The 14,539-nt window shown below is 45.8% G+C and overlaps 1 pseudogene; it reads left to right on the top strand.

The window, feature by feature from the left end:
• The window catches only part of LOC139228655 (zinc finger protein 721-like), a 93,163-nt pseudogene extending 79,005 nt beyond the window's left edge, over nucleotides 1-14,158 (top strand).
• Nucleotides 14,159-14,539: the final 381 nt, after the last annotated feature.

Here is a 14,539-nt window from a genome sequence, read left to right as displayed (position 1 = left end):
TATGTATGGTCTACAAGATGATCATGATCAGGCCGTGTGAAGTCAAAGGCAAGATCGCAGAATGGATGGAAAGATCTACAAAATAGAAATCAAAGGGTATGAGCTTAGGGACATTTAGCAGACTGACAGAAAGTGAGAAGTAGTGTCCCGCAGGGATCTGGGCCAGGACCACTGTTGTTCCCCATCATTTAGACTCAGAAATTGGAGGCATGTTGTCAAAATTTGCAGATAATGGCAAGCTGGTCCTTGTAGAGATCGAATCTCGTCTTCAGTGAGGTCAACCTCCATCATATTGTGTGGCACTACCACTGTGCTAGCAACTCAAAACAAGGAAGCCATGAGGTGCTGAGGGCCATTAGCAGCTGGAGAATTGTATTCCACCACAATCATCACCTCATGGTCTGGCATAACCTCCATTTTTCCATCACCATCAGGTCAGGTGTCCAACCCTGGTTCAATGTGGAGTGCAGAAGAATATGTTGGGAGCAGCACCAGGTGTACCTGAAAACAAGGTGCCAAACTGGTGAAGCTGCAACACAGAACTACATGCATGCTAAACAGTGGAAGCAGTATGCTATAGAAAACTAAACGGTTCCCGAACCAGCGGATCAGATCAATGCTCTGTAGTCCTGCCAGTTAGTCATGAATGGTGGTGGACAATTAAGCCATTAACGGGAGGTGGAGGCTCAATGAACATTGCTGGACCAGGAACAAGTGTAGATCGGTGAGCACAGGGGTGATGGGTGAATAGGATTTGGTGCAAACTAGGACCCAGGCAAAAGAGTTTTGGATGAGCTGAAGTTTATAATGGGTGGACGATGGGAGGTTGGCCAGGAGAGCATTGGAGTAGATGAGTCTGGAGGTAACAAAGGCATGAATGACGGTTTCAGCAGTAGAAGGTCTGAGGCAAGTGCAGAGACGGGCGATATTATAGAGGTGAAGGGAAGTGATCATAGTGGTGGAGAGGATATATGATTGGAAGCTCAGCTCAGGATGAAATAGAGTGCAGATTGCAAACATACTGGTTCAGCCTCAGACACTGGCAAGGGAATGGGATGGAGTCGATGGCTAGGGAATGAACCACTCCAGCAAGATCCACATTCTCACCATTCTGCGTAAAATAATTCCTCATAAATTCATTATTTCAACTATAAGTAACTATCTTATATTGATGACCCTTATTCTGATTCACCCATAAGTGGAAACGGTTTCTCCTCATCCACCCTATCAAACCTCTGGAATTTTATAGACCTCTAATAGGCTTCATCTTTGTCTTCTCTTTTCCAGGGAAAAGGGCCACAGATTGCTCAATCTTGCTTGGTAGTTGCATCCCTTCAATTCTGGTAACATCCTTGTAAACAATGTCTGCTCTTTCTCCAGTGCTTCAATACATTTTTTGTAGTTATGGAGACCAGAACTACACACGGTACTCAAAATGTGATTGCACCAAGGCCCTATATAAATTTAACATGATCTCCCTTTTGTATTCTATGCTAGAAATGAACCCCTGTACATTTTTTGCATTCTTTATGGCCTTATCAACTTATGTTGCTAATGTCAGCGATTTAGGTGTCTGTATTCCCAGATCGCTTTGTTCCTCGACCCCATTTAGTTTCTTACCTTCTAAGCAATAACTGGTCTCTGTATTCTGAAACAAAATGATCCACTTCACATTACACTATATTGAACTTAAGTTCTCATTGATCTGCCAAGTCTGCAAGCCTGTTTATATCTTCCTGTATTTTGTTGCAGTCCTCCACATTATTAGCTATGCCACCCAATTTTGTGTCATCTGCAAATTGCAACAACATCCCATTGAAATTGGGACCGGAGGGCCAATAAACTGAGATTGATAGATTTTTGTCATGTAAGGGCATTAAGAGTTATGGAACCAAGCAGATGGAGTTAAGATACAGATCAGCCATGATGTAAATTAATGGCAGAACAAGCTCAAGGGACTGAATGGCCTACTGCTGTTCCTATGTTCCTAACAGGCTCAACAGGCTGAATGGCCAACTCCTGTACATCCAGATGATGGTGAACAAAAGTGGTCCCAGCAAGGATCCACTTCTCACTCTGCCAGTCTGAGAAATATCCCATAACTCCTACTCACTAATTTCTGTTTTGTAGTGGAATTTCCATCCATTCTGCCCGCTGGCCCTTGAATCTGAAAACAAGTGTTAAGAACATAAGAATTAGGAACAGGAGTAGGCCATGTAGCCCTTCGAGCCTGCTCCGCCACTCAACAAGATCATGGCTGATCTGGCCGTGGACTCGGCTCCGCTTACCCGCCCGCTCCCCGTAACCCTTAATTCCCTTATTGGTTAAAAATCTATCTATCTGTGATTTGAATACATTCAATGAACTAGCCTCAACTGCTTCCTTGGGCAGAGAATTCCACAGATTCACAATCCTCTGGGAGAAGAAATTCCTTCTCAACTCAGTTTTAAATTGGCTCCCCCGTATTTTGAGGCTGTGCCCCCTAGTTCTCGTCTCCCCGACCAGTGGAAACAACCTCTCTGCCTCTATCTTGTCTATCCCTTTCATTATTTTAAATGTTTCTATAAGATCACCCCTCATCCTTCTGAACTACGAGTAAAGACCCAGTCTACTCAATCTATCATCATAAGGTAACCCCCTCATCTCCGGAATCAGCCTAGTGAATCGTCTCTGTACCCCCTCCAAAGCTAGTATATCCTTCCATAAGTAAGGTGACCAAAACTGCACGGCGTACTCCAGGTGCGGCCTCACCAATACCCTGTACAGTTGCAGCAGGACCTCCCTGCTTTTGTACTCCATCCCTCTCGCAATGAAGGCCAACATTCCATTCGCCTTCCTGATTACCCGCTGCACCTGCAAACTAACTTTTTGGGATTTATGCACAAGGACCCCCAGGTCCCTCTGCACCGCAGCATGTTGTAATTTCTCCCCATTCAAATAATATTCCCTTTTACTGTTTTTTTTTCCAAGGTGGATGACCTCACATTTTCCGACATTGCCAAATCTTAGCCCATTCGCTTAACCTATCTAAATCTCTTTGCAGCCTCTCTGTGTCCTCTACACAACCCGCTTTCCCACTAATCTTTGTGTCATCTGCAAATTTTGTTACACTACACTCCGTCCCCTCTTCCAGGTCATCTATGTATATTGTAAACAGTTGTGGTCCCAGCACCGATCCCTGTGGCACACCATTAACCATCGATTTCCAATCCGAAAAGGACCCATTTATCCCGACTCTCTGCTTTCTGTTATAGCCAGCCAATTCTCGATCCATGCTAATACATTTCCTCTGACTCCGCGTACCTTTATCTTCTGCAGTAACCTTTTGTGTGACACCTTAGCGAATGCCTTTTGGAAATCTAAATACACCACATCCATCGGTACACCTCTATTCACCATGCTTGTTATATCCTCAAAGAATTCCAGTAAATTAGTTAAACATGATTTCCCCTTCATGAATCCATGTTGCGTCTGCTTGATTGCACTATTCCTATCTAGATATCCCGCTATTTCTTCCATAATGATAGCTTCAAGCATTTACCCCACTACAGATGTTAAACTAACCGGCCTACAGTTACCTGCCTTTTGTCTGTCCCCTTTTTTAAACAGAGGCGTTACATTAGCTGCTTTCCAATCCGATGGTACCTCCCCAGAGTCCAGAGAATTTCGGTAGATTATAACGAATGCATCTGCTATAACTTCCGCCATCTCTTTTAATACCCTGGGATGCATTTCATCAGGACCAGGGGATTTGTCTACCTTGAGATCCATTAGCCTGTCCAGCACTACCCCACTAGTGATAGTGATTGTCTCAAGGTCCTCCCTTCCCACATTCCCGTGACCAGCAATTTTTGGCATGGTTTTTGTGTCTTCCACTGTGAAGACTGAAGCAAAATAATTGTTTAAGGTCTCAGCCATTTCCACATTTCCCATTATTAAATCCCCCTTCTCATCTAAGGGACCAACATTTACTTTAGTCACTCTTTTCCATTTTATATATCGGTAAAAGCTTTTACTATCTTTTTATGTTTTGCGCAAGTTTACTTTCGTAATCTATCGTTCCTTTCTTTATTGCTTTCTTAGTCATTCTTTGCTGTCATTTAAAATTTTCCCGATCTTCTAGTTTCCCATTAACCTTGGCCACTTTATACGCATTGGTTTTTAATTTGATACTCTCCTTTATTTCCTTGGTTATCCACGGCTGGTTATCCCTTCTCTTACCGCCCTTCTTTTTCACTGGAATATATTTTTGTTGAGCACTATGAAAGAGCTCCTTAAAAGTCCTCCACTGTTCCTCAATTGTACCACCGTTTAGTCTGTGTTCCCAGTCTACTTTAGCCAACTCTGCCCACATCCCACTGTAGTCCCCCAGTATACTCGTTTGAGACACTACTTCCTCACCCTCAATCTGTATTACAAATTCAACCATACTGTGATCACTCATTCCGAGAGGATCTTTTACTAGGAAATCGTTTATTATTCCTGTCTCATTACACAGGACCAGATCTAAGATAGCTTGCTCCCTTGTAGGTTCTGTAACATACTGTTCTAAGAAAGAATCCCGTATACATTCTATGAATTCCTCCTCAAGACTACCCTGTGCGATTTGATTTGACCAATCGATATGTAGGTTAAAATCCCCCATGCTTACTGCCGTTCCTTTTTCACATGCCTCCATTATTCCCTTGATTATTGTCCGCCCCACCGTGAAGTTATTATTTGGGGGCCTATAAACTACGCCCACCAGTGACTTTTTCCCCTTACTATCTCTAATCTCCATCCACAATGATTCAACATTTTGTTCATTAGAGCCAATATCGTCTCTCACAACTGCCCTGATATCATCCTTTATTAACAGAGCTACCCCACCTCCTTTCCCTTCTTGTCTATCTTTCCGAATTGTCAGATACCCCTGTATGTTTAATTCCCAGTCTTGGCCACCCTACAACCACGTTTCTGTAATGGCCACCAAATCATACCCATTTGTAATGATTTGTGCCGTCAACTCATTTACTTTGTTTCGAATGCTGTGTGCATTTAGGTAAAGTGTTTTAATACTCGTTTTTAAACCATGATTTTTAGTTTTGACCCCTCCTGCAGCCCCTTTATATTCAAACATATTGTCCCTTCCTATCACCTTGTGGTTTACACGTACCCCAGTGCTACTCTGCTTTGTTGCCTCCTGCCTTTTGCATCCTTTCTTGGGGTTCTGTTCATCTGAGCTCTCACTCACTCTAACTAGCTCAGAGCCCTCTCCTGGGTTCCCATCCCCCTGCCAAGCTAGTTTAAAGCCCTCCCAACCACACTATCAAAACCACTCGCGAGAACATTGGTCCCGTCTCTGTTGAGGTGTAACCTGTCCGACTTGTACAGGTCCCACCTACCCCTAAAAAAATCCTCAGTATTCTCCATCTACTTGCAGGTCCTCTGGCCCTCGGCGCAGCCAGCACGAGCTGTGGGGGGGCGGAGCCAGATCCCTGCGCTGAAAACAGTGCTGGGACCGCTGCACATGCGCGCTACAGTGGGCACACAAGTGCAGTAGCTCCAGGCGCCGAACTGTGTGGGAGGGGCCCGAAGCACACAGCCCCTAGCCCTGGCTGAATGGCCTCACTGGGGCTGCGTGAATAAGGCTCCTCCCACGGCCAGCTCCTGCTCCCCCCCCCCCCCCCCCCCCGACCAGACATGACATTCGCTCCCCGCCCCCTGCCTCCGGACCAGACCCGACACCCGCTCCCCCCCCCCCGCCTCCGGACCAGACCCGACACCCGCTCCCCCCCCCCCCGCCTCCGGACCAGACCCGACACCCGCTCCCCCCCCCCGCCTCCGGACCAGACCCGACACCCGCTCCCCCCCCCCCCGCCTCCGGACCAGACCCGACACCCGCTCCCCCCCCGGCCCCCCCCGACTGACCCGACTCAACCTGCGCTCCTGTTCCCGCTCCCCGCCTCCCCGACTGGACCCGACCCGCGCTCCTGTTCCCGCTCCGCCCCCCCCCCCCCCCCCCAGACTGGACCCGACCTGAGCCGAGCTCCTGTTCCCGCTCCCCGAACCCCCTACTGGACCCGACCTGACTCCCGCTCCCGGACTGGATCCGACCTGACCGCCCCCTCTCTCTACCCCCCCCTCTCTCTCCCACCCCCCCTCTCTCTTCCCCCCTCTCTCTCTCCCCCCCTCTCTCTCTCTCCCTCCCCTCCCCTCTCGCTCTCCCTCCCCCCCTCCCCTCTCTCTCTCCCTCCCCCTCTCCCCTCTCTCTCTCCCTCCCCCCCTCCCCTCTCTCTCTCCCTCCCCCCCTCCCCTCTCTATCTCCCTCCTCCCCCCTCCCTCTCTCTCTCTCCCTCCCCCCCCTCCCTCTCTCTCTCTCTCTCCCCCCCCGTCCCTCTCTCCCTCCCCCCCCTCCCTCTCGCCCTCCCCCCCCGACCCAACCCAACCCAATGCCATCTACCTGTAAATCTGGTGCTGGGGATGGGCCCTGCCCGAGGTCTCGGGCCAGCCCGTTCAGCCTTCGGTCCTGAAAGGCCTGCCTGAAGCACTTTCACACAGGTAGGAAGATGGTTTATTTAATCTTTTCTTTGCTTATAAATGTTTATTCAGGTTGGATTTATTTGTATAATATTTGTATAAGTATAAATAAGGATTTATTATAGAATTTAATGACTTCCCTTCCCCCCACCCCCCCCACCTCATTCTGGACGCCTAATTTGTAACCTGCGCCTGATTTTTTAATGTGTAGAACAGGTTATTTCAGTTGTACAAAAATCTTCACTTGCTCCATTCTACTTTAGTTTGGAGTACGTTTTCACTGTGGAAACTTTCAAATCAGGCGTCAGTGGCTGGACACGCCCCCTTTTGAAGAAAAAATTCTGTTCCAAAGTAGAACTGTTCTACCTGACTAGAACTGCAGAAAAAAAATGTGGAGAATTGCGATTTCTAAGATAGTCCGTTCTCCACCAGTTGCTCCTAAAAATCAGGCGCAAATCATGTGGAAACTTGGGCCCAATATTCCATCTGCCAAATTTATGCCCACTTACTTAGCCTATCTATATCCTTTTGCAGATTTTTTGTGTCCTCCCGACACATTGCTTTTCCTCCCATCTTTGTATCATCAGCAAACTTGGCTACGTTACACTCGGTCCCTTCTTCCAAGTAATTAATATAGATGGTAAATAGTTGGGGTCCCAGCACTGATCCCTGCGGCACCCCACTAGTTACTGATTGCCAACCTGAGAATGAACCATTTATCCCAACTCTCTGTTTTCTGTTTGTTAGCCAATCCTCTATCAATGCTAATATATTACCCCCAACCCCGTGAACTTTTATCTTGTGCAGTAACCTTTTATGTGGCACCTTATCAAATGCCTTCTGGAAGTCCAAATACACCACATCCACTGGTTCCCCTTTATCCCCTTTATTATGATGTAGGCCATCAGGTCCAGGGTATTTATCGGCTTTCAGTCGCATTAATCTTTCCTTATTCCCCATTATAATTTGCCATTATAATCTGCCATTTCCTTATTCCCCATTATAATTTCTCCTGTCTCAGCCTGTATGAGGCACACATTTACTTTCGCTAATCTTTTCCTTTTTACATACCAATAGGAGCTTTTAGTCTGTTTTTAAATCTCTCGCTAGTTTACTCTCATATTCTATTTTCCCTTTCTTTACCAATTTCCTCTTCCTCTTTTGCTGAATTCTAAAATCCTCCCAATTCTCTGGTTTACTGCTCCTTTTGACAACATTATAAGCTTCTTCCTTTGATTTAATACTATCCTTAACTTCTCTTGTTAGCCACGGTTGGATCTCTTTTCCTGTGGGGTTTTTGTGCCTTCAGGGGGCCCCATTTTGGCCATGACTTGCTCCAACTTATTTGGAGAAAGTTGGTTTTTCTGGTGTAAGTTAAAAAATGCCATTTTCCCCAATAAACTTGCTCCAGAGTAACTCAGTTAGGTACGATTTTTTTTAGTTGAGTTTTTTTTTCCAAAAGGGGGTGTTCCCAGCCATTTATGCTGGTTTTGGCCATTTATGCCACTTTGGCCAGCTAAAACTTACTCCAAATCGACTTAGGTCAGCGAATGTGGCCAGCTCTGAAAAACATTGCGGGCAGTTAAGAATTCGGCGCAGGTTAGTACATTTAAAGCACCAAGACTTACAAAGCACAAAAATAAGCATTCAATAACAAATAAAAAATACAAGGAAGCTGAGAGGACCTGCACCAAGACTTACAAAAGCACTGAACAAAGCACAAAAAGTAATAAGCAATCAATCAATAACAAATAAAATATAGAAGTCCTACTTTTATGCCAGAAACAAGTTTTTTTTAAATTCCGCGCCCCCCCATTTAAACAATAACTTTGCTCTTTGATTTTTTTTCTGCCAAAGTGCATGACTCACACTTTCCAACATTATACTCCATCTGCCAAATTTTTGCCCACTTACTTAGCCTGTCTATATCCTTTTGCAGATTTTTTGTGTCCCCCTCACACATTGCTTTTCCTCCCATCTTTGTATCATCAGCAAACTTGGCTACGTTACACTCGTTCCCTTCTTCCAAATCGTTAATATAGATTGTAAATAGTTGGGGTCCCAGCACTGATCCCTGCGGCACCCCACTAGTTACTGATTGCCAACCCGAGAATGAACCATTTATCCCGACTCTCTGTTTTCTATTAGTTAGCCAATCCTCTATCCATGCTAATATATTACCCCCAACCCCGTGAACTTTTATCTTGTGCAATAACCTTTTATGTGGCACCTTGGCAAATGCCTTCTGGAAGTCCAAATGCACCACATCCACTGGTTCCCCTTTATCCATCCTGTTCATTACATCCTCAAAGTATTCCAACAAATTTCCCTTCATAAATCCATGCTGACTCTGCCTGACCAAATTTTGCTTTTCCAAATGTCTTGCTACTGCTTCTTTAATAATGGACTCCAACATTTTCCCAACCACAAATGTTAGGCTAACTGGTCTATAGTTTCCTGCTTTTTGTCTGCCTCCTTTAGTCCCATTATCTTACTGAGTACCGCCTCCTTAGTGATTGTGATTGTGTTAAGTTCCCCCCGCCCCGCCCCCTCCCCCCCCATAGCCCCTTGACTATCTACTGTTGGGATAGTGTTTGTGTCCTCTACCATCAAGACTGATACAAAATATTTGTTCAGAGTTTCTGCCATCTCCATGTTTCCCATTACTAATTCCCTGATTTCGTCCTCTAAGTGACCAACATTTACTTTAGCCACTCTTTGCCTTTTTATATACCTATAGAAACTCTTGCTATCTGTTTTGTATTTCGTGCTAGTTTACTTTCATAGTCTATCTTCCCTTTCTTTATCATTTTTTTTAGTCATTCTTTGTGGCTTTTAAAAGCTTCCCAATCTTCTGTCCTCCCACTAGTTTTGGCCACTTTGTATGCCCTTGTTTTTAATTGGATACCGTCCTTTTTTCTTTAGTTAGCCACGGATGGCTATCTTTTTTTTTACACCCTTTTCTCCTCACTGGAATATATTTTTCTTGAGAGTTGTGAAATATCTCCTTAAATGTACACCATTGTTCATCAACCATCCTACACTTTAATCTATTTTCCCAGTCCACTTTAGCCAACATTTTAGTCCCTCATACCTTCATAGTCTCCTTTGTTTAAGCTTAGTACGCTGGTTTGAGATCCAACTTTCTCACCCTCCCCTTCTAACACCTGTAAAAGGAGTTGACAAAAATAATGATTGTAAATTCAAGATATTCAGAACAGACAATTCTATTTTCTATGAAACATTCTTTCCTTCTAGTATGTGGCTTTAAGTATTATATAAACTCAATTTGCGAACCTTGACCTTCCAAGAATCCTATTGATTTTGGGGAATAGAAAAAACATCTCAGCATTGATAAATGCATTGTCTAACATTTCCAACTGGGCTAACCTGCATTAACTACATCTAATATATGTTTTAGCTGTGGCTCAGTTGGTAGCTCCTTTGCCTCTGAGTCACAAGGTTGTAGGTTGAAGTCCCACTCCAGAGACTGAGCACAAATATCTAGGCTGACACTCTAGTGCAGTGTTGAGGGAATGCTGCATTGTTGGAGGCCCTGTCTGCTCTCGCAGGTGAATGGAAAGGATTCCATGACATTATTTCTAAGCATAGCAGAAGAGTTATCCCCAGTGTCCGATCCAACATTTATCCCTTAATCAACATCAGTAAAACAGATTATCTAGTCATTATCACATTGCAAATTGGCTGCTGCGTTCCCTACATTACATCAGTGACTACACTTCAAGAAGTACTCCATTTGGTTGTAAAGCGCTTTGGGACGTCCAGTGGTCGTGAAAGGTGCTAAAAAAATGCAAATCATTATTTTTATTTTCTTTATGTCTTTTATTTCTCTACTTTCTCCCATTGTACCTCCTTTTGTCTTCTGTCAGTTCCCCACCTCCTGTTCCCTACCCAACTTTACAGTTCATTTCTTGTGTACATGGTCTCTCACTCTATCGCTCCATATAAGCTGTCCATCTGCCAGTTCTGATGAAGTGCTCTCCCTGACCCGTCACAATTTCTCGTTCCTTTATAGACAACAATAACTTGCATTTATAAAGTGTCTTTAACACTGTAAAATGGCCTATGGTGCTTCACAGGAGCATTAGCAGATAAAATTTGACACTGACCACATAAGAAAATATTAGGACAGGTAACCAAAAACTTGGTCAAAGAGGTAGGTGTTACGGAGCATCTTAAAGGAGGAGAGAGGTGTAGGGGGCTGGAGAGGTTTAGGGAGGGAATTCTAGAGCTTGGGGTCCAGGCAGGTGAAGGCACGGCTGCCAATGGCGGTGTGATTAAAATCGAAAATACGCAAGAGGCACAGATATCTCAGGTTGGGGGGGGGGGGGGGGGGGTGGGGAGGTGAAAGGCTGGAGGAGATTACAGAGATAAGATGGGGAAAGATTATGGAGCGATTTGAAAACAAGGATGAGAATTTTAAAATTGAGGCTTCGTGCCCAGTCACCATTTCTCCTCCCTTTACAGACGCTCCCTGACCAGTCACAATTTCTCCTACATTTCTTGAACTATTTAAAGATTTTTTTTAATCTATGAAGGTGGCAGGACAGGTTAATAAAGCATTAATGATCCTGGGTTTTATTAATAGAGGCACAGAGTACAAAAGCCAGGAGGTTATACTAAACTTATATAAAACACTAGTTCGACCCCCGCTGGAGTATTGTGTCTAATTCTGGGCACCACACTTTAGGAAGGACGTGAAGATTTTGGAGAGGATACAGAACAGATTTACTAGAATGGTTCCAGGGATGAGGGACTTCAGTTATGTGGAGAGACTGGAGAAGCTGGTGTTGTTGACCTTAGAGCAGAGAAGGTTAAGAGGAGATTTGATAGAGATGTTTAAAATCATGAAAGGTTTAGATAGCGTAAATAAGGAAAACCTGTTTCCAATGGCTGAAGAGTCGATAACGAGAGGGCACAGATTTAAGGTGATTGGCAAAAAAAGAGGTGACATGAGGAAAAACATTTTCACGTAACATGTGTTCAGGATTTGGAATGCTTTGCCTGACTGTGGAGGATACAGATTCAATAGTAGCTTCAAAAGTGAATTGGATAAACAATTGAAGGAGAAAAAATTGCAGGAATTTGGGGAAAGGATTTATTTTCGAAAGAGCCGGCACACTCAATGGGCCTAATGACCTTCCTCTGCTGTACTATTCTATAATTCTTTACAAATGCTCAGTCACCATTGCTTCTCCATTTACAGACGCTCCCTGACCTATCACCATTCTTTGATTTAAAGACACTCCCATACCTATCACCATTCAGATCAGCCATGATCTTATTGAATAGCGGAGCAGGCTCGAGGTGCATAATGGACGACTCCTATTTCTTATGGAAAGTGGGATTAGGCCGGAAAGCTCTTTGTTGGCCGGCACGGACATGATGGGCCGAACGACCACCTTCTGTGCTGTAAATTTCTATGATTCTATTATTATGTTCTTATTCCATTTTATTTATAGATGCTCCTTACTCAGTCACCATTGTTTCTTCATTTACACACACTGCTTGGACCATTACTATTCATTTTTGATTTACAGACGCTCCCTGACCGTTTGCCGCCCACACGGCGCATGCGCTGACCGCTCCTTCGGGCCGGAGCGAACCCGGCGGGCGTGGGGAGAAGGATCACTGGTTTATACTCGGTCCCTGGAGCTCGCTCACCTGCAACAGTGTCTGGTGGCGCCGCCGCCCGCGCATACTCAGCTCACATTGCCCAGGTCATCGACGGCAGCTCCGGACCAATCGGAAGAGCGGGGGCGGAGCTGGAGGACCAGTTGGTCCTCCAACCAATCGGAGTGTGTGAGGGGCGGCACCGAGTGATCCAGGCTAAGCCCCGCCCACTGGATCCCGCAAGCCCAGCCCCTCACGCACTCCGATTGCTTGGAGGACTAACCGCCCCACTCGGTCCTCCACCGTCTCCCCCTCTTCTTATTGGTCCGGAGCTGCAGTCAATCACCTAGGCAGTGTGAGCTGGGCATGCGCGGTCGGTGTACATCTAAGGCCCCGAACAAGAACCTCCGGGTCCGGCGTTTGCTCCGAGTGGGGCAGCAGCTGCGGGGCTTTCTCCCGGTGACAGGCCCGGGTCAACGGCTGCCATCTTGAGGGGCTCAGGGTACAGCAGAGCGCATACACGGCCCCCTTGGGCAGGAACCAGGAGGAGAGAATGTTGTGAATTTCTATCCTGGACTCACAGTGATGGCTTTTGTAAACTCCTGTTACAGGCTGTGAGAGGGGCAGCATTTACAGACCGCAAACTCAAACCAAACATCACATCAAGATCTGACAGTCACTCCATTCATTGGGAATGAATATCATCGGCCTTTGAATGTGGAAGGAGAAATGTTTGTTCTGTCTGTGGGAAAAGATTTCAAACATCATTGTGACTGGGAAAGCACCGAGACACACACACCCGAGTGAGAGTGTTCCAGTGCACTGACTGTGGAAAGAACTTTAACCAGTTACACAGCCTGACAAAACATCGCACCATTCACAGCGGGGAGAAACTGTACACGTGTTGTGTGTGTGGACGAGGCTTCAACTGGTCATCCAACCTGGAGTGACGAAAGGACACCCGCACCACGGAGAAACCGTGGAAATGTGAGGACTGTGGGAAGGGTTTCAATTACCCATCTGATCTGGAAACTCATCGACGCAGTCACACCGGGGAGAGGCCGTTCACCTGCTCTGTGTGTTGGAAGGGATTCATTCGATCATTCCATCTGCTGAGACACCAGCGAGTTCACACTGGGGAGAAACTGTTTACCTGCTCTGTTTGTGGGATGGGATTTGCGAATTCATCCTCCCTCACTCAACACAAAGGAGTTCACACTGGGGAGAGACCGTTTACCTGCTCCGTGTTTGGGAAGGGATTCAATCAAATCAGCCAACCTGCTGACACACCAGCGAGTTCACACTGGGGAGAGGCTATTCACCTGCTCCGTGTGCGGGAAGAGATTCATTAATTCATCCAACCTTATTGCACATCAGCATGTTCACACTGATAAGAGACCATTTAAATGTTCTGACTGTGAGAAGAGCTTTAAAAGCACAAAGGATCTGATGCAACACCAACGCACTCACACTGGAGAGAGGCCGTTCATCTGCTCAGTGTGCGGAAAGGGATTCACTCAGACATCACCCTGCTGAATCACCAGCGCGTTCACACTGGGGAGAGGCCGTTCACCTGCTGTGTGTGTGGGAAGGGATTCACTCAGTCATCTCACCTGTTGAATCACCAGCGAGTTCACACTAGGGAGAAGCCATTCACCTGCTCAGTGTGTGGGAAGGGATTCACTCAGTCATCTCACCTGCTGAATCACCAGCGAGTTCACACTGGGGAGAGGCCATTCACCTGCTCAGTGTGTGGGAAGGGATTCACTCAGTCATCTCACCTGCTGAATCACCAGCGAGTTCACACTAGGGAGAGGCCATTCACCTGCTCAGTGTGTGGGAAGGGATTCACTCGGTCATTTAGCCTGCTGAGACACCAGCAAGTTCACATGTGACTGCAGGGGTTGGATTCTATTGTTAATCACATCCAGGACTGAATCATGTTCATTCTGGCAATGTGCTTTGTTTCTACTGATAATAACCTTATAACTGGGCTGGAGCTTAATATTTTGATATGTGAAATAAATCTGCTTTGTTTCAAATACAGTGTGTCGATTCCTTGATTTCTCCAAGATAAGAGATGATCTTGTTGTCCTGTTACAGAGTGTTCCACTTTTGTGCTTTTTCTTCTAACTCTAGATTATTTCAGTTCTCAGACCTTCGGTTACTCTCATAGAACATAGAAAATAGGTGCAGGAGTAGGCCATTCGGTCCTTCGAGCCTGCACCACCATTCAATGAATTCATGGCTGATCATTCCCTCAGTACCCCTTTCCTGCTTTCTCTCCATACCCCTTGATCCCCTTAGCCATAAGGGCCATATCTAACTTCCTCTTGAATATATCCAATGAACTGGGCATATATCCAACAACTCTCTGTGGCAGGGA

This window comes from Pristiophorus japonicus, chromosome 2, assembly GCF_044704955.1.
Source record: "Pristiophorus japonicus isolate sPriJap1 chromosome 2, sPriJap1.hap1, whole genome shotgun sequence".
Classification (NCBI taxonomy): domain Eukaryota; kingdom Metazoa; phylum Chordata; class Chondrichthyes; family Pristiophoridae; genus Pristiophorus; species Pristiophorus japonicus.
Note: the sequence above shows the minus strand (reverse complement) of the source record. Positions and strands in the feature narration are given on the sequence as shown.